General features: G+C 42.5%; 1 protein-coding gene across 6 annotated transcripts in view; it reads left to right on the forward strand.

Annotated features, from left to right (window-relative positions):
• Window positions 1-22,216, forward strand: part of DYNC1I1 (dynein cytoplasmic 1 intermediate chain 1) — a 345,865-nt gene that overhangs the window by 19,635 nt on the left and 304,014 nt on the right. Inside the window, exon 1 of one of the 6 annotated variants that reach the window (XM_021102405.1) lies at window positions 12,799-13,099. The exons of 4 other annotated variants lie outside the window; for them this stretch is intronic. The gene's annotated coding sequence lies outside the window, so the exon portion shown is untranslated. Of the gene's footprint in view, window positions 1-12,798; window positions 13,100-22,216 lie in introns of those variants that run through there. One more of the 6 variants, XM_021102407.1, reaches the window with a different exon arrangement.

The raw sequence follows: 22,216 nt of genomic DNA on the forward strand, positions 1-22,216 counted from the left end.
GAGAGAAGCTGCAACCTCATGGTTCCTGGTCGGATTCGTTAACCACTGCGCTACAACAGGAACTCCTGCAACGAATTTTTTAATTGCTGTTTTGGAAGCTTCTGCATGTCACTTGAAATAGGTATCCCATTCTGATGGTTGATTTGAGAACCTTTGCCTTCAAGTGTACCTCTTAAATGAAGAATCTTGTCTAATTGGAACATTTCCTATAATGGACATTGTAATTCTGAATTGTTTTAATAAGATTTCACAGTTTTTGTAGATACATAGAGTTTCCAGGACTATAGTTATTTTTTTTGTTTTTTGTTTTTGTCTTTTTTGCCTTTTCTAGGGCTGCTCCCGTGGCATATGGAGGTTCCCAGGCTAGGGGTCTAATTGGAGCTGTAGCCACCGGCCTATACCACAGCCACAGCAATGTGGGATCCGAGTGCGTCTGCGACCTACACCATAGCTCGCAGCAACGCCGGATCCTTAACCCACTGAGCGAGGCCAGGGATCGAACCCGCAACCTCATGGTTTCTAGTTGGATTCGTTAACCACTGTGCCATGATGGGAACTCTGAGGACTATAGTTCTTAGACAAACTGCAGATGTGCCAGAAGGTGGCATGTTCAACTCTTTGGAACTTACGGATCCCGTTTTGTTTTTTTTTTAAAGCTAGGTCTTGGGTCTCTTGGAACCAAATTAATACCTAAGAGATATGCTGCTGGGCTGGGGATTGTGTGGCGTTTTACAGTCTTCCTTGTGGGATGAAAACTTTCTCAAGGTGGATGGGTGACCTAATGTCAAACTCATTCTATGAGCAACTTATCTAGCACAGGACAGGAATCTTTTTTTTTTTTTTTTTTTTTTGTCTTTTTGCTATTTCTTGGGCCGCTCCCGCGGCATGTGGAGGTTCCCAGGCTAGGGATCTAATTGGAGCTGCAGCCACCGGCCTACGCCGGAGCCACAGCAACGCGGGATCTGAGCCGCGTCTGCAACCTACACCACAGCTCATGGCAACGCCGGATCGTTAACCCACTGAGGAAGGGCAGGGACCGAACCCGCAACCTCATGGTTCCTAGTCGGATTCGTTAACCACTGCGCCACAACGGGAACTCCATAGCACAGGAATCTTAGAGTTAGGTAGCAAGCACTCTAATGGCTTATGAGTGCTCAATCTACGTCCACTAATTTCATGACTTGGCTTCTGAGATTCCCATTAGCAATAGCCTTTATCTACATAAACAAGACAGACATACATGTGCACATATAACCAAAGACATATGCCTATGGACTGGCCTTGTTCACATCACCAGAAATTCTCATTGTGAAACTGGGGACTGGGAAAAGGACTGAACCAACAAGCTCCAACAAATGGTGACTAAAGACTGGGATTCCAAACAAATGGGGAACTGGAAACTGAACCACCACTGCTACCCAGTGTGGAGTATGGGAACTGAACCAAGGGCTGGAGATTCCAATCAAATGGGAATTGCAGACAAACTACCAGCCAGCTCCCAACATGGAACTAGGGATTTCAGTCAGAGAACTGTGGATTAAACTAAAGTAGGGACTTAAGTTCTGGATGGAACTGTCTGCCAGCTTGAGGTGATCTGCTAAGCCCTGGCCTGGAAACCTAATTAGACTAGGAATTGTATACAAAGACAATAGAGCTCAGAACTGAAAGGAACTTATCAATAGCCCTCAGAAATGGTGAGAAAGCAGAGAACTCAAAGGATTTGTGGGTACCATGCCTGTGCTTCTCATTGTCCCTGAATCCATGAGGTGTTTCCTTTGGATCCCACTGCTGCCACCAAATCTGTTAAAAAACAAAATTCAATTGAATAAATAGTAAAGATCTTATTGACTATATTCAACAGTTCATGAATTGGGCTGCATATCCCATTTAGCAGATAAAAAGAAGAGCTCCAAGGAGCTATACAAAGTGAAAGACCATTATTCCAGAAGGGGACAGGACAAGGGAATTACTAGCAAACGAGTGGGTCGTTTTTGACAAGGTCACCTTCCTTTAGGGGATGGCAGGGCTCTAAGAGGCAGATTACCTCACTGGTGCTGATCAAGTAATTCCAGATTGACTAGTTGAAGATTCTGCTCCTGGGAGGAATTAAAACCGTAAATAAGTTAGGTATCAAGTTTTGGTCTGTTGGTGTGAGTTTAGCACAGTGACTCCATTTTGGGTCTGTTGTCTCTTTTTTGTACATTTTGAACACTGTCTGCTGTCTGTAACAGTGTCAACACCACCATTGCCTTCCTAAACACTGGGAAGGTAGATCTAGGCAGCACGCAGACAAAGAATGTTTTGCAAACTACCTGGAGCAAAACCCAGCACAAAAGTTGCTTTAACCAGGACACATGTTCTGGCAATCACATGGTTAATAATGACATTTGGTGCTCTCTTAGTCTTTATACCTGCTAAAGAAAACGTTATTCAAGGAGACTATCTGTCATGATAGATATCAGGGCCACTACAGTGGGCTTTTACAACAGGGGAGAAAGATTTTCCTCAACTCTGAATACAACAAGAAAAAATAGGAATTTGTTGCCAGGTAGCAAGGTGAGGGTCAGTGGATGGTGTCGACCCCCCCCCCAAAAAAAAAAGGCACAACCCAAAAATTGAGAGTTATGTTTTTTTCAGTGGACATTCCTAGGACTTGAAGCCCAGGAGGGAGCATCTCAAATAACCCTAGGAAAACTGCTCTGAGGAAGTGGCAAGGCTTGGAGTGAGCTAGGATATGTAGGAGTTTTGAAACCAAGGTCAGGTAGTCAGAACATGAAAAGATTACTCTTAAGAAAAGAAAACTAGATATCTTAAGGAATTTAGCACTTTTCAATGTATGGGAAGATGCAAGAACTTGGGTTCACTGAAATCATTCCCTTGATATGCCGAGCCAGCATCCTGTGTTTTCACATCCTGTGTTTCTTCAGGGTGCACCTTGAGAGTGGCTGTAATCTGATGGCTGGTAGATGATAGGTATTCTTTGTTTCTTCCTGAGTTCCCTCACGGTTCTCTACTCACTATTGGAGGTGACTGCAATTGCTGATGACTGTGGCATCCTTTGTTTACTGATACAGCAGGCAATGTTTTATCTCTCAATGGAAAACCATTAAGAGGAAAGATCAGGGATGAAGGCAGGGATTCAAGCTCAATTGACCTAATACGATTCTTGCTTAAGGCAGGCCAAGGTGATCAGATTATCACTTTGGGGATGAGGAACCTAATCAGATATCAATCAGGTATTGGTGGTCAGCTATTGAGGGTGGGAGATTTTGGTTAAACTGATTTAGCGGACTTGCGCTAATACTGGGCTCTTGAGAACATGCCCACAGACAGGGCTTAATTGAAAAACATTCAAAGGAATCTGACTAGGGTTTGGTCCAGGAGAGAATCTTTGTGACATCCTTCTCAGAGGGCATTCCATAGCAAGCATGGGTGGGGAAGGAAAAGGAAGGGTACTTGAAATTGCCAACACCAAATCAAGAAAGGTGAAAAGTAACCAGAATGCTGGATCGCTGTAGTGTATTTGGGCCATGGAAGTGTATCAATCAGGTTGTCTACATCATGATTCAATAAAAAACAACTCCCAAATCTCAGTGGAGTAGCAGTATGGAAGGTTTTTCTCACTCATGGCATATATCTACTGTGGGTCAGCAAGGCGCTGTCAACCATATTCACTTAGAGACTTATGCTGACAGACATTTCGTCTTGATAAACCTGCCCCTCACTCCCCATGTCTCCCGAGGTCATGTTCTGCTAGCTGAAGCAGATCAGGTGGCCCTGCTTGACTACAAAGGTGTTGTTAAGCATCCTCCTGAAGGAGGGGAACAGGCATGTTTGTAATTAATCCAAATCACTGGAGGGAGGGGCCTGCCTGAGTTCTGCCTGTTTGTGCTGCTACCCAGTTTCTAAAAGACTTCCCTAGGAAGCTTACTGAGATACAACCACACAAGTAGCTCCTGAAAAGATGACCACTTAGAATATAAAACACGTTTGCTTGGGTTTAGCATCATAAGTGATAACAGGGTCCTGGAATTTGTGGGCTTACAAGTTTGGATTTTACTGATAATGAATAAAAGAAATGTGGTTAGGGATGAAAATTAGCTTCCTTCAGTTTTTCAAGTGTAGCCAAGAACATTTTTTTTTTGTTTTTGTTTTTGGTGGGGGAGTTCCTGTTGTGTCTTAGCAGTAACCAACCTGACTAGTATCTATGAAGACGAGGGTTCAGTCCCTGGCCTTGCTCATTGGGTTAAGGATCTGGTATTGCTATGAGCTGCAGTGTAGGTTGCAGACATGGCTTGAATCTGACATTGCTGTGGCTGTGGCGTAGGTCAGCAGCTGCAGCTCTGATTTGACCCCTAGCCTGGAAACTTACATATATGCTGCAGGCGCAGCCCTAAAAAAAAAAAAAAAAAAAAAATTATGGTTACACCCACAGCATATGGAAGTTGCTGGGCCAGATCTCTTTTTTTCATTAAAATTTAAAAAATTTTTTTAGGTTTTTCTTTTTTCTATTATACTTGAATTACATTGTTCTGTCAATTTCTGCTGTACACCAAAGTGATTCAGATATATATATATATATATATATATATACACACACACATATATATATATATATACACACACATATATATATATATATATATATATATATACACATTCTTTTTCTCGCATTATCCTTTAACCCACTGGGCAGGGCCAGGGATAGAACATGCACCTCCACAGTGACCTGAGCCACTGCAGTCTATTCTTAATCACTGCACCACAACAGGAACTCCAGTCAAGAACATTCTTTAGTACTCTTGGAGTGCTAACCATAAGCAAGTCTTAGTGCTTCGTGGGTACATGAAGATGAATAAGGTATAGACCTTAGGGACTGAGGTCTAATCAGAGAAAAAGAGGAAAGATTAATATTTGTAATATAGGGTTTTATGTTACCACATATATCACATGGTTATTGTGTAAGGTAAAATGTGATAAATACCTAATGGAAGTATAACAAAGTACAATGGGGGTTCAAGCAAAGGAAGTTACTGATAATTGAGTCATTATTTCTTTGTGCAGGCTAACCAGACACTGCTGTTCACCAGGCAAAACCGTCTGTATTACTGTGTTATCTTCAGTCTTCCTCTTTTGTTCTTGGGTCTGATTTGACCCCAGGACAAATCACAAAAGTGATTAAGAAATAGTATGGGAGTGTGACCTCTGAGGCCAAGGTTCAAGTCCCAGTGTCACCACTTACTAGCTCTTAAACCTTAACTTGCTTTGTTTCCCTGTACCTCATTTTCTACATCTGTACAACAGGATCGATAAGAGTAATACCCACTTCCAAGTGTTGTGGTGAGGTTTGAAAGAATAAAATCCACTTAATTTTTCATTTCCTATAGGATTTAAATGTTTCCTCTTGGATCATTTTAGTGTGTTTAGTACAAACATTGACTTCCTGAAATGTGTCACTTGTTAAGTGTCTGGGCCCAAAATGGATGTGTGCCTGGTAATTCCTGGGATCCTGGACATCTTCCCTTCCTGAGTCAGGCTCACATTGAGCATTTCTTTCTGTGCCCAATAGATGGGTGCGTGGCTCAGGGTAAGCACAGTGTAAGGACCGCATGGTCTTGTTAGCATTTTCCTGGCTAGTGAGACAACCTTAGTCTAGACACTTGTAAAGTAGTAAGTTGGCTTCTGTTCTGATCTGGTCTGCAGAGGACACATTTCCTAGCCCTCCTGTATTTACTCCCACCACTCCGAAGTATGTGAAATTAAAATTGAATGTGATGGCAATCCATTGTGTCTAAATCCTGGAGGCATTCTGCTTGTTTGAATCCAGCAAGGTAAAAGGTCCATGGGACCAGCACCATGGGTAAGGACTTGATGGGCTAGAGGCTGAGTGTGCTGGAGGGGAGGATGTGTGGCTCCTCTTGGCCAATACACACCCTCTCTCACCTCTCTCTCTTCTTTGGCTCGCCTCTTTCCCTACTGCTCCTTGAATACAAGAGAATGAACTTGAGGTGATGTTGCAGAGAGCTTGTGGACTGTAAGCATGTGAAGGGGTGGGCATGAGGACCCTATCTTTTGCAAATAGATAATAGGACACCTATCTATTGTAGCCCAAGCTTCTAGTAACAAAGGAGAGTTCATATCAATATAATGGAGAGAACCTGTGATTGATTCAAGCTGCTCAAAAAATGGACTGGGCTGCCCGAAAGGTATTGAGTTCCCAATGCTGAGGAGAGTTCAAGTGTGCCACCTCCAGTGCAGATTTTCAATATAGGGATTATTATACCTATGAGAGGTCAGACCAGAGATTCCTCTGTTAAGCTCTATATTATTTTTTCTCCAAGTTTAAGGAGCCCTGATTTTGTGTACTAGATAGAGCCTTGCATCACTGTTATTATCTCTGGCCAGTTTCTGCCATTCACTTGGTGCCTGCATAAATAAGAGGGCAGGTGCAAGACCGGAAAAATAAATACGACAGTCTCTGTCTACTTCTTTTCCCATGTCGCTGTTCAGATTGTAACATTCATTCATTCATTCCTTCATTCAACAGACACTTCTTAAGCTCCTGCCAGTTGTTGAAGCAGTGTCAGGTCAGGTTGAAGGAAATTTAACAGCTTGTGACAACCATTAAAAACAAACAAGAAATGCTTGCATCTAACTTCATTCCAGACTAGCCACATCATCATACATTTGGGGGCTCATTCTTTCATCTGTCCATTTATCCTTTAGTAATCTCTTAATGTACCCTGATGGTGTTCAAAGGCTGAGCCATCCTGCCAACAGCAGAGACTAGACAAACATTTCATTTCAAAGGCTAAGCCGGAAAAGCCCACCTACCATATTCCTTTTGCGGTGTGCAGAATAGAAAATTATGAGGTCACTTGAGGGAATAGAGTTTCCACCCTGAATGCTTATCTTAGGCAAATAATGTGTTACAAATACTAAGGTAACTATTTTGAGCACCTAATTTCTCACTTTTTCATTATATACAGCAAAGGTGTGATATGTAAGGGAAGTGTTATTCTCATTGTTTGCATTGCTTAACACATTTGAATGGATTGGTTTAACATGGAAATGTTTGATTTTTTTTTTTTTCAAGACTCTGACATCTTTTAAAAGTAAATAATTTTCTTCTGAAGTGAGGAGGGACCAAAGGCAGAAACAGTTCACCTGGGTCAGTTAAGACCCAAGAGTTTGCATCAAACACAGACCTCTCCAGCTTGTCTCCCATCACACCCCTGTCTGCTGGAGCTCATTTGATCACACACTGCAGTCCATTCTCCAGACATGGGCTGCTGCCTCTTGCCTCTGTCATTTCATTCATGCTCACTCTCCTTCGGCAGGAAATGTTCCCCCAGTTCATATCTGACCCACATTTCCCTACTAGGCTCTCCCATCCTCTCCTCCATGAAGCCCCCCGCTTGACTGAGTCCCTCAAGCTGTCCTTCATGCTTTAAGCCTTTATCAAGTACTTACCCATGCCTGCTTGCAAGGGAGCTGGTGTTTTCAGACCCTACCATATTACAGGCTTTTTGAGACAGACTCTATATGAATTCAACAAATGTCTGTGGATAGGTCGATCATATATCATTTATTGTACAAATCATGACTCTACCCTTTTTTAAAAAACATTTTTTAAATGTTATCGGGACATTTTCTCCTACAGTATAGCTATTAAGGACTCTGTTTGGTTACTGCTGTGGCTAGGGTTCATTCCCTGGCCTGGAGATAAAAAAAAGTCTCAGTTCTTAGGGGCCTTTGATTTGGAGTAAGGAGGGACAGATGATAAACAAGCAGTTAAAAATTAACCTTTAAAAGCAAATTTCCTGCTTATAGAAATTTAATACATTTATTAAAGTGAAACTGACAGCACCAATGGCCTGAACCTAGCCAGAACACAGACTGGGACTTGATCCCACATGCAGGGACTCGAAGCCAACCTAAAGCCAGATTGGGACTTAAACCCACGGTTTTAAATTAGAATCACTCACCTGGTGTCTGGACTCACTGAGGTTTAAGTTCTTCATGCCTCTGTGCAGAAGGAATTCAGCGACAGACAAAGTGATAAAAAAAAAAAAAAATCTATGTTAAGATAGGATGCTTGTGAGAGATGCAAGCAGGCAAGGAGGCTCTGCCCTGAGGATCCGGTGGGCTACAGTTTTATCCTCCGAGGGGAGTTGGGTCGGAAAAGACCGCCTCTTCCTCTTTCTTCTAGGGGTAGTTCCTCTTTAGTATTGATAAGGTGTGTATTCAAATCAGAGAAGGGCGGTCCTTAAGCTCCTGCCCTTGGTCCGAATCTGAATACAGGCCTCATTCCATCCCCCACCCAATGAGGCAATTCTCTGAGGCAATTCTCATGCCTCCACTAGGCAAGCAAGCCTGCCTTGTGTTGATGGCTTTCTTGAGCAGTTATTAACTTACAGTGGTCTCTCAACGTTCCCCAGGTTTCCCTCTCTACCCATGATCCCTTACTGGGACTTCTACAACTAACTGTGCCTACTCCATCCCTATCGATAGGAAAAACTAAATTCACAGACTTTTTGTTGTTTTCTTCTTTTTTAATGTTAGTGTAACGGCAGTTAAGGGACATTGACTGGTGATGCTGAAGGGAGTCTAAACCCCAAACTTCCTGGGTTTGAGTCCTGCCTCTTCCAGTTGGGGTATTAATAAAAAGATTAAATGAGTTGGCACATGGAAGAGACTTATAACAATGCCCAGCACATAGTAAGAGTTCAATTAGGAGAATGTTACTTTTATTACTATTCATAAAGGGCACTACCTTGATAAAGCCTCTTGAGAACCTGGAAATAGACTGTTTTCACTGTTCAACTGTAAAATCAATACATTAGAGTAAAGACAGACACATTGACTCAAAAGCAAAGGGTAGTTTTCTGGGGCAAAAAGCTGAATTATGACTTTTTGCATAGATTAATATCGCCAAAAAAATGTAAATCAAGTGTGCATTTTGTTAGCCATGGCGATTTAGAGAAAGGAGAGCTACATGGTAAGGGTTGGTATTTCCCTTCCAAAATCTTAGCCTGGCAGTTTAGCCCCGTGCTCCCCTCTGGGATATTTTTCTGCAGTTTTATTGGGAAATAATTGACATACATTACTGTATAAGTTTAAGGTGTGTGTTAGAGGGTTCAAGTCCCCTTCAGGGAGATTAAACCCAAAAAGCTCTGACCATGTCTCCTTGTAATGCCCCCTCCCCCACCTTGAGCAGCAAGGGCTGCTCCCTCCCTACTTCATTGAGGGAATGTGGGTCATTCCTCAGCAGTCACCTCCCCAACTGCATTGTAGGGCATAAAAACAATTATAAAGTGAGTTGGATCTCTTTCTTAACCCCCGAGGGAACCTGTGCATGTGATCTCTCTGTCTCTCTCTGAAAATGTATTTTCACTTTAATAAATTTATAAAATGTCTGCCATGCCAATGCTTTACTATGGCGAGATGGGAACTGAGGAAACTAGTTCTGTCATGTACACCACGATGGCTTGATTTACATACATTGTGATATGATTACAATAGTTAATGTCTATCAGCTCATATGGACACAATAAAAAAATTAAAAAAAAAATTCTCCTTGTGATGAGAGCTCTTAGGATCTACTCCCTTAGTAGCTTCTCTGTGTGTCCTGAAGCAGTGTTAGCTACAGTCACCATGTTCAACATGATGTCCCTAGTACAAATTAACTGTGAATTTGTTCCTTTTGGTCACTTTCCATTTAGTCATTTGCCTAAGTCCCATAGCACCCAGAGCAGCACTTTGCATTTTATACGAACTCAGTAAGTACCCTTTAAGGTGTATTAACATAAAGATAAATTTAGCATCCCGTGGAGCCAACTACTTGGGTTTCCTGGCTCTTAACAAATCAGAAAATTTGATTGATGAGTGTGCTTCTCCCTCCTTTACAAATAAATGAGGATCTTGTTCAGATACCCGAGGTATTCTCCCATCTCCGTCCAGCAGGTAAATCATCTCTCCTCCTTCCCTTCTACCCCCTACTTCCTTCCTGCAAGGGGTCCCTGTGCAGCATGGAGTGGCATGGTGGGGAGAAGCATGCTCGGATCTGCCAAAGGAATTTGAGGTCAGATTGACTGCCTGTGCATAGGTGTGTGGGTGTGTGCTCTTGTGCTGAGAACGTGGGCAGGCAACACTCCTGGGCATCTGCATTCTGATCAGTAGTTAGCTGTCATATTGCAGCCATGGAGACAGTGTCGGCCAGTAGCCAGCTGGATAGACAGACAGGATTATGGTATGGATTTAGTTATGAGGGTCTAGATATTAAACCCTTCTTATGTAGGCAAAATACCCTAGCAGCTTAGTGGAATTCATACAACCCAGTGCAAATATAGGTTATATATTAGGCCATGAACATAAATGGTGATCTACTGACTTGCCAGGAGAAACCTAACTTGCCATGGGATCACCATGCACTTACTTATAGTTTAGTATTTGCCATCTTCTGAGAATCTGCATTCTTACACCCTTGTCATAGAGGTCTGAGCTGGGAGTATGGTTGAGACAGTACTATCCTGTGGGCATTGGGGGTAATCCTGAGGGTTAAGTCCAGAGGGAATATGGGCATTGAAAAATCAAGCATCCCCTTGCTGTACAGTGGGAAAAGAAAAAAAAAAAAAAAAAGAAAAATCAAGCAGATGGCATGATTATGTCCTACATTCAAAAGCTCTGGGAAGGGAGATAGAATCTAGGTATGGCAATGATACGGCCATTGAGCAAAAGGGATGGGAAGGAGGCTTGGAGAGCAGACCTAGGAGAATCCCAAAGCCAGTGGAGCCTTAACCCTTTTTATAGAGAACAAGGCTCACTCTGGCTCATTTTTGAAAACAAATTTGTTCATTCATCCAACAAATATTTATTATCTACTCTGCACCAGTCACTATTCTAAAAATTGGTAACATTATCAGTGAATGATACAGACAAAATATCTGCCTTCATTGGAGCTAGGGGAAAGGAAAAACAATGAAAAATACTTAAATATGTTATAGAATATGTCAGGTAGAAATACACATCATGAAAAAAATAAGGCAGTAGGAAGGACTTGGGATTGCATGTGCAGTGGGAGAAAGTGGTTTCTTCCTTCACATAGAGCAAGAGATTAAGGAAGACCTCAATGAGATGAAATCTGAACTAAGTTTTGAAGAACAAAGTAATTCATATTTTCAGGGGAAAAGAGTATATTATGCAGAGGGAATAGAAGATGCAAAGTCTTTGAGGTAGGAATATACTTGTTATGTTTGAAGAACAGCAGGAAATCTTGCCTGGAGATGAGCTCAGAAAAGTAATGGGGCTGGACTGTGTAGGGCCACGGAGGCCATGGCAGGGCTTGGGCTTTTATTCTGAGATGGCAGCTGCTGGAGAGCTTTTTGCAGAAAAGTGACACAATTTGTCTTGTGTTTTAATGAATTACCATTGCAGCTCAGAGAAGACTGCAGGTGGGGGCCCAGGGTCGAGAGAAGGGGACTGTTTAGGACGCTTCTGCAATAATATGATGGGAGATGGGCGTGACTTGAGTAGGGTGATGGCAGAGGAGAGGTGGTGAAAAGAAGACAAATTCTGGAAACGCTTGCTAAGTTGAGCCCAAATAATTTGCTAATGCATCAGATGTGGGATTTAACAGAAAGAGAAACCAGGAGTGACGCCAAGGTTTTTGGTCTCAGTTAACTGAAAGACTGGAGTGGCCTTTAACTGGAGTGTGGAAGACTGAGGCTTGGGTGTTCAGTGAGCCAGAGCATGAGGAACACTTGTTACAGCGGGTGCTGCCAGGTGGAAGCCTGGCGCCATCGTGGTGACTCTCCTAACAGATGTACAGGAGCCGTGATGTCAGCTGGGTCAGAGCGTAACTTTCCCTAGACACACTGGAGAAAACTGGAATAATCCTGCCCCTCCCTTTCTTGTCATTTAAGACTTCATTCTGGGAGTTCCCATCGTGGCTCAGTGATTAACGAATCCAGCTAGGAACCATGAGGTTTCAGGTTCACTCCCTGGCCTCGCTCAGTGGGTTAAGGATCCAGCATTGCTGTGAGCTGTGGTGTAGGTCACAGACGTGGCTTGGATCTGGTGTTGCTGTGGCTCTGGCTTAGGTCAGAGACAACAGCTCCAATTCGACCCCTAGCTTGGGGACCTCCATATGCCACAGGTGCGACCCTAGAAAAGGCAAAAAGACCGAAAAAAAAAAAAAAAAAAAAAAGACTTCATTCTCCTTCAGTTGTAAAGGTTTACAGTTGTTCATCGCTAATTATGTGGTGGTTTTCCATTACTTTTCATCAGTCCTGGCTTTGGTGATTTGGCACTGTGTGTCATAGTTTGACTTGGGAGATCTCCTGTCTTTTAAGATAAGGTCTAGTTTAACTTTCAGAAAGTCATCATGCTTTATTTCCATATTCTTGGAGACTCCCTACCATCGTTGTCCCTCTCCCCCCCCACCCCCAAAGCTGTCACACAAATCCAGGAAGTCACTTTTATGTCTTTTCTCCTTCCCAAGGCGGCGTTTGGGCACCAGAGGTCTGATTGCAGTGATTTTTAATCAAGGAATGGTCAGGAATGGGGGCAGCATAGTCTTGAAAATGGAGATATAATTCTTCTTCCACTTTAATTTTTTTCTGCCAAAATTTTTCCTACAAAAGCTTGTCTATATAAGCCTGCCTCCTATTTTCACTCAAAGAGACAGATGGTTGAAACTGACTCTAGCTAAATTAAAAAAAAAAAAAAAAAAGTCTTGAATTTTAAAAGTATCGGAAGGGTTTACGTATCAGAAGGGTTTAAGCCTTTCAGAACTAGTTGAGAAATCTGTTCTGAATACTGCCTCATACCGCTGAGTTATCCATTCATATACAGAACGCTGTGTGCATGCCAGGCTAGGACTCTGCAGCCAAGCTTTTCAGATGGGTGTTTGCTTTCTGAAAGGAAGATAAAGGTTGTGCTGATGAGACAGATGGCAAATACCCAAATCCTAGGGTCATTCAGTGTTTGTGCTGACATGGCCTGCAGGAAATACTCCACGGTCCTACACTCCTGACAGTACTGATTTTCTGCACTCTTATGGGCATACCAGCGTGGCCGAAAAAGCGGGTTAATCTTCGTAAGTACATCCATCTTGATGTGTTTGGGCCTGGAAGTATTCAGGGATTTATTTCATATTTTTTGCACTTACTTTCTCTGGTAGATTTAAATAAATATTGCTGAGCTTGCTTTGGTCATTCTATGTCAGAGCTTCCTCACCAGTGCCCTACAGATGGATTGCAGGTTACATGTGTTTCCTGATATTAACGCTGGGGCCCTCAGTTCAGTCAGAGTCCAGGTCAATCAGAGCCTGGGTTATTCACAGTCTGGGTCGGTCAGAGCCCAGGTCAGGCTCCTGTGGTAGCGAACAGCTTTCTCTGTTCCCCTTGTGGGTGTTCTATCATGCAAAATGTTGGCTGAGGAAAGACAAAGGTAGAAACACATTTATAATTTAAAGTTTATAAATTTTACAATTGATATAGCTCATTATATTTCATGCTCTTTTAACTGCAACTGAAACTAGTGAAGAATTTGTAGACATAACAATGAATATGTGTCCAGAATGAAGTTCCATGAAACAGTCGTTATCCTTACCAGGTGCAGTGCATTTGAGTAGTTCTCATCTGTTAATCACAAACATTGCTACTCGTGACTGCTAACTAACTTGATTTTGTAACCTACCAGTGGGTTGCAAGCCATGTTGAAAAAGGCCGTGGGTATGACATGCTAGGAATAAATGACTGGTCTTATACTTGGTTGAATCCTTCAGTGTCCGCCTGCTGCCTGCTGCCAAGTTCAGACCCCTTTAAAGCATAGCATGATGGATCTTTAGGGCTGCAGATCCAGGTTTGTCTGGGGCTCCTCTGGTTGTAGCACTGGAAGTTCTGCATCCAGGGAACTCTCTGCCCTCTGTTCAAACTGGAACGGTTGGGGACTCAGTCTCTGGGATCTCATCTCTGACTACACATCCACCCTTTCTTCCTCCATCTTCTTTTGTGCCAAGTGTTCCGTTTGTATCCAGTTACTTGTCCCACACACTGGCCATTCTCTCTCCTGTCTCCCCGCCTTTGTCCATGCTTCCCTCTGCCTGGGATGCCCCCTGACCCCGCCTCCCCCCCCCCCCCCCCCCCCCCCCCGCCTTTTGCTGTCGTTGGGTCCGGTTTTCCTCTGGGGTGGTTTCTGAAATCGTTGCTTCTAGGGAGCCTTCTTACTGCCTTCTCATGTGCCGAGACCAGCTCAGCAGGATGGGGTTGAAGAATGGGTGCTGCGAAACTTAAGGAAAAAAGTGAACATACAACAAGACACAGAGACATTTATTTTAAGTAAAGGTGGGAACCGGGGGACTCAAGATCTCAGGGACCAAGAGCACCGCCTCAAGCAACCACACTGCTTTTTATTGTGTTCCTTAGGATTACTCAAGTGAGAAGGGTGTTGTAGGTGCAGGTTATAGGTTTTTTTAAGTTATTTTAAAAGTCACATAGCCGGTTGCTGATTAAGCTTTTATTCTGACCTTTAGGCATTTAACAATCATTAGCATTTGAGGAAGCTTGGCCTCAGCTATCTATGCATAGCATCTAGAGAATCACCACTGTGCTTCTGCAGACAGAGTGTGCCTATCTGCAGCAATCCAGCGTGCCTATGTTTGCACCTCGGTTCTCCTTGCTAATGCATATCCTGCTAACGACCCCTCATAAACCCTTTGGGGCCATGAGGCTCCTCTTTCTTTTATTCTTTTTTGTTTGTTTGTTTTTGTTGTTGTTGTTTGTCTTTTTGCCTTTCATGTGCCGCTCTGGCGGCATATGGAGGTTCCCAGGCTAGGGGTCCAATCGGAGCTGTAGCCACAGGCCTACACCACAGCCACAGCAACACAGGATCCAAGCCGCGTCTGCAACCTACACCACAGCTCATGGCAATGCCAGATCCTTAACCCACTGAGCAAGGCCAGGGATCAAACCCGCAACCTCATGGTTCCTAGTCGGATTCCTTAACCACTGCACCACGCCACGATGGGAACTCCCTCTTTCTTTTATTCTTAAGAGGACATATCATGCTGTGCAAACGCACACCAGTCTGCACAGGTCCAGTGTGCCTAGCCCAACCTTTAAGTCCTCATTCGGCTGACCCTATGAATAACTTATGCCTTTAGGTCTTTGTTCTTAAGCTGAAGTCATTTACCAGCACTGTGACTCTTTTCCAAGCAGGAAGATGGGATAAAGTAAAGCAGGACAAGATGGAGTTTTCAGCAAAGAGGCTAAGAAAATATTGTAGAAACATGTCTGGTGACACTCGTGAACACAGAAGTTCCACAGACTCAGCCAGTTTATGAGAGCTTTAGTAGCTCTGTGTTTGTTTTTCTCAGCTGTCTTATTCTTTATCACCTGTAGAACAAACATGAGAAGGAAAACCGCTGACATAAAGTGGGTGACAATGGCAGAGAAGCAATGCAAGGGAAATAGAATAAACCAGTACAGATGATAAGGTCAATAGAGAGGGGTGAGGGAAGATGAGAAAAACATAAAGCTGTGGACACAGGCAGTAGTTAAAAGCCACTAGAAGAGTTCCTACTGAGGTGCAGTGGGTTAGTGATCTGGCTTGGTTCTGTGGAGGTGCTGGTTCCATCCCCAGCCCAGTGCAGTGGGTTAATAATCTGGCATTGGTGCAGCTGTGGTATTGGTTGCAGCTCCGGATCGGATTTAATCCCTGGCCTGGAAACTTCCATATGCTGTTGTGGCAGCTGATAAAGGAAAAAAAAAAAGAGAGAGAGAGAGAAAGTGCCACTGGAGACTCAGGTTTGAATCTTGGCTTCTCACGTGTATGTTGTTTGCTTTGGTGTGAGGATAGGATGTTAGCAAGTGAGGTCCTTTTCTATATGAGTTTCTCCACTCATCATAACTTCAACATCATAACTTCATCAATAGTACTTAAAATGAGGTAATCTTAATTACAAATGCATAAGTATTTTGTAGTTCATTTGGGAGCATATTTAGTGAAGTGGTTTTAAGAGATAAATATATCTTAATAAATTATATTTTTAGAAGGTTAAAAACAAGTTGACTTTGTGAACATTTATATTGCTGATTCTTATTGAGAAAAATGTATTTCGACTTTATTATTTAAGCATTCATTTAAATAATTCTCTTCCCTTATTTTTATTAACATGACTTGATTTTACTTCCTTGAGTATGATGGTTTAAATTTGTTCTCATTCATGAGTTGCAAGAACCTCTGGGCGGCTTGAATTTGCCTGCATCCTCTATCAGAATAGAGTGCCTATGTTACAGGGCCTTATTGGCCAGGACTGTCTTTATTTAACGTTGCTGCACAGAACATCTGGCCCCTTTTTAGGGTTGATAGGCAAGGACTCAGAGTCAAAGCTAAAGCTAGTCATGTCTGAAGATTTGCTTGTTATCAGTTATTTTAAAGATCAGCCCCACAGGTTACCTGAGAGTCATTTATTTTTAGACATGTTCATTTATCATCTTGGCAACTCAGAGAAAACAGCGTCAAGTGCTATAGCTGGCTCTCTTCTCCAGCACTGATTTTTTTTTTTTTTTTTTACATCATTTTTAAAGAGAAAGCCTAACTATCAGCATGATGATTTATCCTCAAGGTATCTTGGGCTTCCATGGCTGAATTTGTGGGGTAAGATGTGGCTGTCAATTATAAATTGAATGGATTTTTCTAAATAATCCTTTTAGAGTCCCAAAACAGAGATGAAATGTAAGCCAGGCAAGAAAACATATCTATGGGTATATTATATCTTAATTTAGGGAAAGATAGTTCAATGGATGAGGCAATGTGTTTGTTGCACATTTGTCTTAGTAGATTGAAAAAAAAATCAATTCTTACCCTCACCCCCATGAGAATAAAGCTTTATTGCAGAACAAGGAAGAATTTTCCTGAGTTTGATCGTTTAATAGCTTAGGGCACTTACCCAATGTATTGATGATTTGAAAAATCCTGTTAGTAAAATTGTGAATACTTTCACACTTCTAGCCCATGGTTAGCTATTTATTGAGCACTCACTGGGAGACACAGAGATGAGCTGGATGTGGGCCCTCCTTTAGAGGTGCTAACAGCATGACAGGAGGAGAGTGTCCTGTGAACAGGACATAGCCATGCATGGATGGGGTACCAGGTACATGCTGCAGCAGGCCATGCCCAGGGTGCTCTAGGACCACCAGGCTCGATGCCACAGGAGGCCTTTCTGGAGGGGATGTGATTGAGCCGAGAAAGAAAAAAAAGATGACTAGGAATTAGCAGGTAAGCAGGTAATGAATAGTGAGAAGAGCATTTCTGGAATTTGCAAAGGTACAAAGGAAGGGAACAGTTCAGTACATGCCAATCCGATGGGAACTAGGGAGTGAAGGTTATATGGGTGGAGAGATGGGCATTAAGAGCGTTTATGTGTAAGAACATCTTATGTGTAAGAACATGTAAGAACATCTTATGTGTTCATCTTATGTGTTACTTATGTGTTAAGTAAGAACATCTTACGTGGCCTGATAGGGATCTGGGACACATCTTGCAACTATAAGAGCGTCATTGATGTGTGTGCATCAGTGTGTGTGCAGGAGAGTGCACTCTTCTGATCTTGGGGAGAGAAGGCTTATCCTGACTCAGTGGGGATGATCACAAGGGTGGGGGTGGGGGAGCAAGGTTAGCAGGAGGCTGGTAGACCAGTTAGAAAATTATTGCAGTTGTCGCATGAGTGACTTGAAGCCTGGCGCTGGGCAGTGTGAGTGGGCATGGATAGGTGGGGGCAGCCTTGGAAAGGGCGGGGTAAAGTTGGGAGGACTGGGGAAAATTGGCTGTGAGGGTGTGGTAAGTTCAAGGATTTCAGGGCTGATCAAGGCAAAGGCAGGATCACAAGGGGGCAGCCTTGCACAGAGCACTTGATTGAGTGGCACTTGCCTTGGGATGAATGAAAGGGAATTGTCCCTCATAGAGGGAGACCTTCCAGGGACAGCAGCGTGGGGCCACTGCCCACAAAGGAAGAGGGGAATCAGAGAGCCAGGCCACCATGTGTTCAGGTGACACCCCTCAGCAGCTAAAGTTTTCTCTGCACCTCAGGGTGGTCCTCTCTATGGCTAGCAAGTACTGGGTGCGGTTTTGCAGGATCTGCAGAGCAGGAGAGCTCTCAGTGACTAAAAATATGTTTATCTGAGCTATCTTGGAAGCGATCAAATGTGTGAGAATTTGTGTTTGGTGCTGGTGAGTGGTCCTAGGCTGATATAGAGCAGTAAACAACATAGGGGCCAGGACACAGGGCCCATCTTGAGCCCATTTCTGTAGCAGCAAGTGTTTATTGAAAGTTGACTCTGTGCCTAGGATGAGGCTGAGGAGCCACTGTACAAGTTCCAAAGGAAGCTCATGTCAGGCCTGTGGAGGAGCTGACACTTTGTACCTGCTCCTTGAGAGCACCCATTTCTGTTTGCCCTGTGAAGTTGCCTTTGAACCCCAAGGAGCACAGATACATAATCTCAGGTAGAATGTGGTAATGGTTGGTAGGCTTCTTTATTTGGCTTCTTTTTTTGGTCTTTTTTTGTATTTTTAGGGCTGTATCCGGGGCATGCGGAGGTTCCCAGGCTAGGGGTCTAATCGGAACTATAGCCGCCGGCCTACACCACAGCCACAGCAACGCCAGATCCAAGCCACGTCTGTGACCTACACCACAGCTCATGGCAACGCCGGATCCTTGACCCACTGAGCGAGGCCAGGGATCAACCCCGCAACCTCATGGTACCTAGTTGGATTCGTTTCTACTGAGCCACGATGGGAACTCCCTATTTGGCTTCTTTACTGGTACCTGGCCTAGGCAGGTGATACATATTTCCCATTTGTTTTGACCTGAGGTTAGGTGGTTATACAGTGTCCTTTATGTAAGCCCTCACTTCTTTCTTCACTCTAGTTTTCCTTGTGATATTCTCCAAAAGTCTCCCATCTGCTTTCTTCTGATTCTATTTTCCAGTCCCTCTTCTGCCCCAGTTCTGAGGGACCCAACACCAAAATACTGCTCTCCAGTTGTCCAAACTGTTTCATCTTTAGTTTTATACTCTTTCAAGGATGGTCCTTGAAATGTTCATTTTCTAAGGACTCTTGATATCATCTGAGTGTTTCCTGAGGGAGGTGCTCTAAGAAATGAATGAATGATTCTCCTTTTCCAAAGAGGAGCACATTGAGTCTTTAAATGGGTGGGATGCACTGTAGGGGTCAGAAATAACTCAAAAATTCCAGAACTTTTTGGGGAAGATGACAATGAGTTTTGAGTCCTTTAAATTTTAAGAGCTCTCATCTCTATTCTGTGAGAGGGCAGATACCTTATGGATTGATTTTTCTCTCTAGCATAATGGGCCTCTGCGCTGAGTGCTGGAGAGGCTCTCGTGTTTAATGCGCTGCTATTGCCAGTGCTCAAGTTACAGTTGAAGCAGTAATTTGGATAGCTCACAATCTTGAAGTGGTGAAAGTGGGGCTAGAGACAATATGTAGTCACAACAATCTTAAATATAGCTTGTGCATTCAAGAAGAAAGATATTAAAGGCTTACTGTGGAAATATTGCCTGATTTCCTAGTCAAGAACCAACTCAATGTGAATAAAATTAAGAGGAGCCTCCAAAAATCAACATAGATGTTTAACTGTATGTGTGTACTCGGGATTTTTTTTTCCCCATCCAAACCCATATGGTTCTCTATTGACATACTAGATCCTTCACAAATGGGTGAAACTCTTCCAGTGCTTAGGGCTATTGGCTTGGAGGCGTGGCTGGGAATTTCAGAGGCAAAGCTTTTTCCTCTGGTGTCAGCTCTGCCATGCAATTTGCATTTGCTCCCACCAGGCGGTGATAGAGGGTGATTGCAAGGCTGGACTGGGAGTAGACATGAGAAGCCACCAAAAGTGCCCTTTGCTCAAGAAGAGTTTTCTTGTAACTAAAATGACTGATATCTTGAAAAAGTAAAACCTGAAAGGGAAGCATTTTTTAATAAAAGTACTCAAGAATAAAGAGACCTAGTTTTTCCTCTTCTGACTTGTCCACATCATGGTTGTGAACTTAGATAAATGCAGCTCAGTGTCCCTCTTTTTTTTTTTTTCTGTCTTTTTTTGCTTTATCTGGGGCCACTCCTGTGGCATATGGAGGTTCCCAGGCTAGGGGTCGAATTGGAGCTGTAGCCGCCGGCCTACACCACAGCCACAGCAACACAGGATCCGAACTGTGTCTGCAACCTACACCACAGCTCACGGCAATGCCGGATCCTTAACCCACTGAGCAAGGTCAGGGATTGAAACCCACAACCTCATGGTTCCTAGTCAGATTCGTTAACCCCTGAGCCACGACGGGAACTCCCTCAGTGTCCCTCTTTGTGGGTAAAATACTGGCATGGGATTTTATAATCTTTAAAGTTCTTATCTTGAAACAATCAGGTGTAATTGTCATTATTAAAACAGCAAAGCTAAAAGAATAAAAACTTTTCACATGACAGAGAAGTCTACATTTTTATTAACAACTACCTTAGTTCACTTTACAGCAAGGCCAAGAAGACCCATTGGTTTTGTGCATTATGGGGGAAGAGAACAAGGAGTGAGCAAAGGCTTCCTTTACTATTATCTGGTGTAGGCAGACAAGGAATAAGAAATCTTTCACCCACAGTTCCATGGAACCTTTTCTTCCAGGCCTCGTCCCTCCCTAAATCCAGTTTTCCTAATGCTTTATCCAGACGTAGTAGATCTTCCTGGCATTTCTAAATCATTATAGTTTCTTAACTCTATTCTGAATTTTCTGTGCTCACTGATTTTATTTCTGTGTCTTTTACCTTTTCTGCAAAAGAAAATGCTCTGACCCCCTCTGTTTAGGTTATTTATATAAACACCTGGCAAAATTTTGTTTAGTCTCTGTACAGACTTTACAGTCAATTCCGTCTTGTCAGAAATAGGTTTAGGCAAAGTATGGCCTGAGGATTCCTGTGAATGTCAGGATGTGTTCAGGGGGCTGGAAGGTCACAACTCTTTCCATAATATTGCTGAAATGGTGTTTGTGTTTTTCGGTGTATTGACAGTTGCTCTAATGGAGTGAAAGTAGTGGTAGGTTAAAACTGCTGGTGTCTTAGCATGAATTGATACAGAACACCAGACTCGTAGAAGTGGCATCAGACATCACTGCCACACACTTGCAGCTAAAAAGACAGACAGAATGTCGTTGTGCTAAGGGTATATTAAACCTCTAACCTTGAGCACATGTCTTTTCTGGGTGAAGATGTGGACACATAAGACACTTCCACTGCTTACCAAAGTTCAGTGGTTTTCTGGAGAAAAGCATGTGCAGTGTTTGAGCTCTGAGCTAAATTAGCTGCCTTTTTTCAAGAAACACTGTATTTTACTTGAAAGTACAATTCATTGACAAACTGGTTATTTAGGCTTGGTTCTTTGGCAGAAATGGTCTCAAAAATCAGTGCCATGAGCTGATCATTTCAAGAATACAATTCACAATATTTGTTGCTAATGATAAAATTTGAGCTTCAAGCAAAAAATTAGAGCTTTGGGAAACTTGTATCTGCCACCATAAGTTAGACAGCTTTACCATAGTGAAAGACCCCTCTGAAGAGTTTAGTAGTGATTGTACCAAATTTGATTTTTGGATATTGTACAATGCAATGTATTAATATTTGAGAAGTCTACAAAATTTTCTGAATAACCAATGTATGGTGTTATAAAATCATACATGGATAAAAGATTCATTCAAAGTTTAAAATAGACCCATTCATTTTAATGTAACAAAGTACAAAAAGTTGATTGGTGTGGTTTCATATTCAGATTGCAGCTAAACTTCAGGAAACTACCATTGGTTGAGTTTTGGTACAACAACAAATAATATCCACAATTACTTCAAGAGGCTATTCAAACACTCCTTTTCCAGAATACACATTTATATATGAGACCATATTTTCTTCACAGCTAAAATAGAGTATACAACAGACTAAATGCACAACTAGCAAAAAGAATCCAGTTGGCTTATTTTAGGCTAGATATTAAAAAGAGAAATTAAAATATAAAGGAAATACCCTCTTATGATTTTTTTTTGTCTCAGAAAGTATGATTGTTTTTTCATAAAATTTTTATGTTAACAAGCTTATTATTGTCATTTTAAATTAATTTTTAAATATTAAATTTTTATTGATTTTATTTATTTATTTTGGCAACTCT

This window comes from Sus scrofa, chromosome 9 (genome assembly GCF_000003025.6).
Source record: "Sus scrofa isolate TJ Tabasco breed Duroc chromosome 9, Sscrofa11.1, whole genome shotgun sequence".
Lineage (NCBI taxonomy): Eukaryota > Metazoa > Chordata > Mammalia > Artiodactyla > Suidae > Sus > Sus scrofa.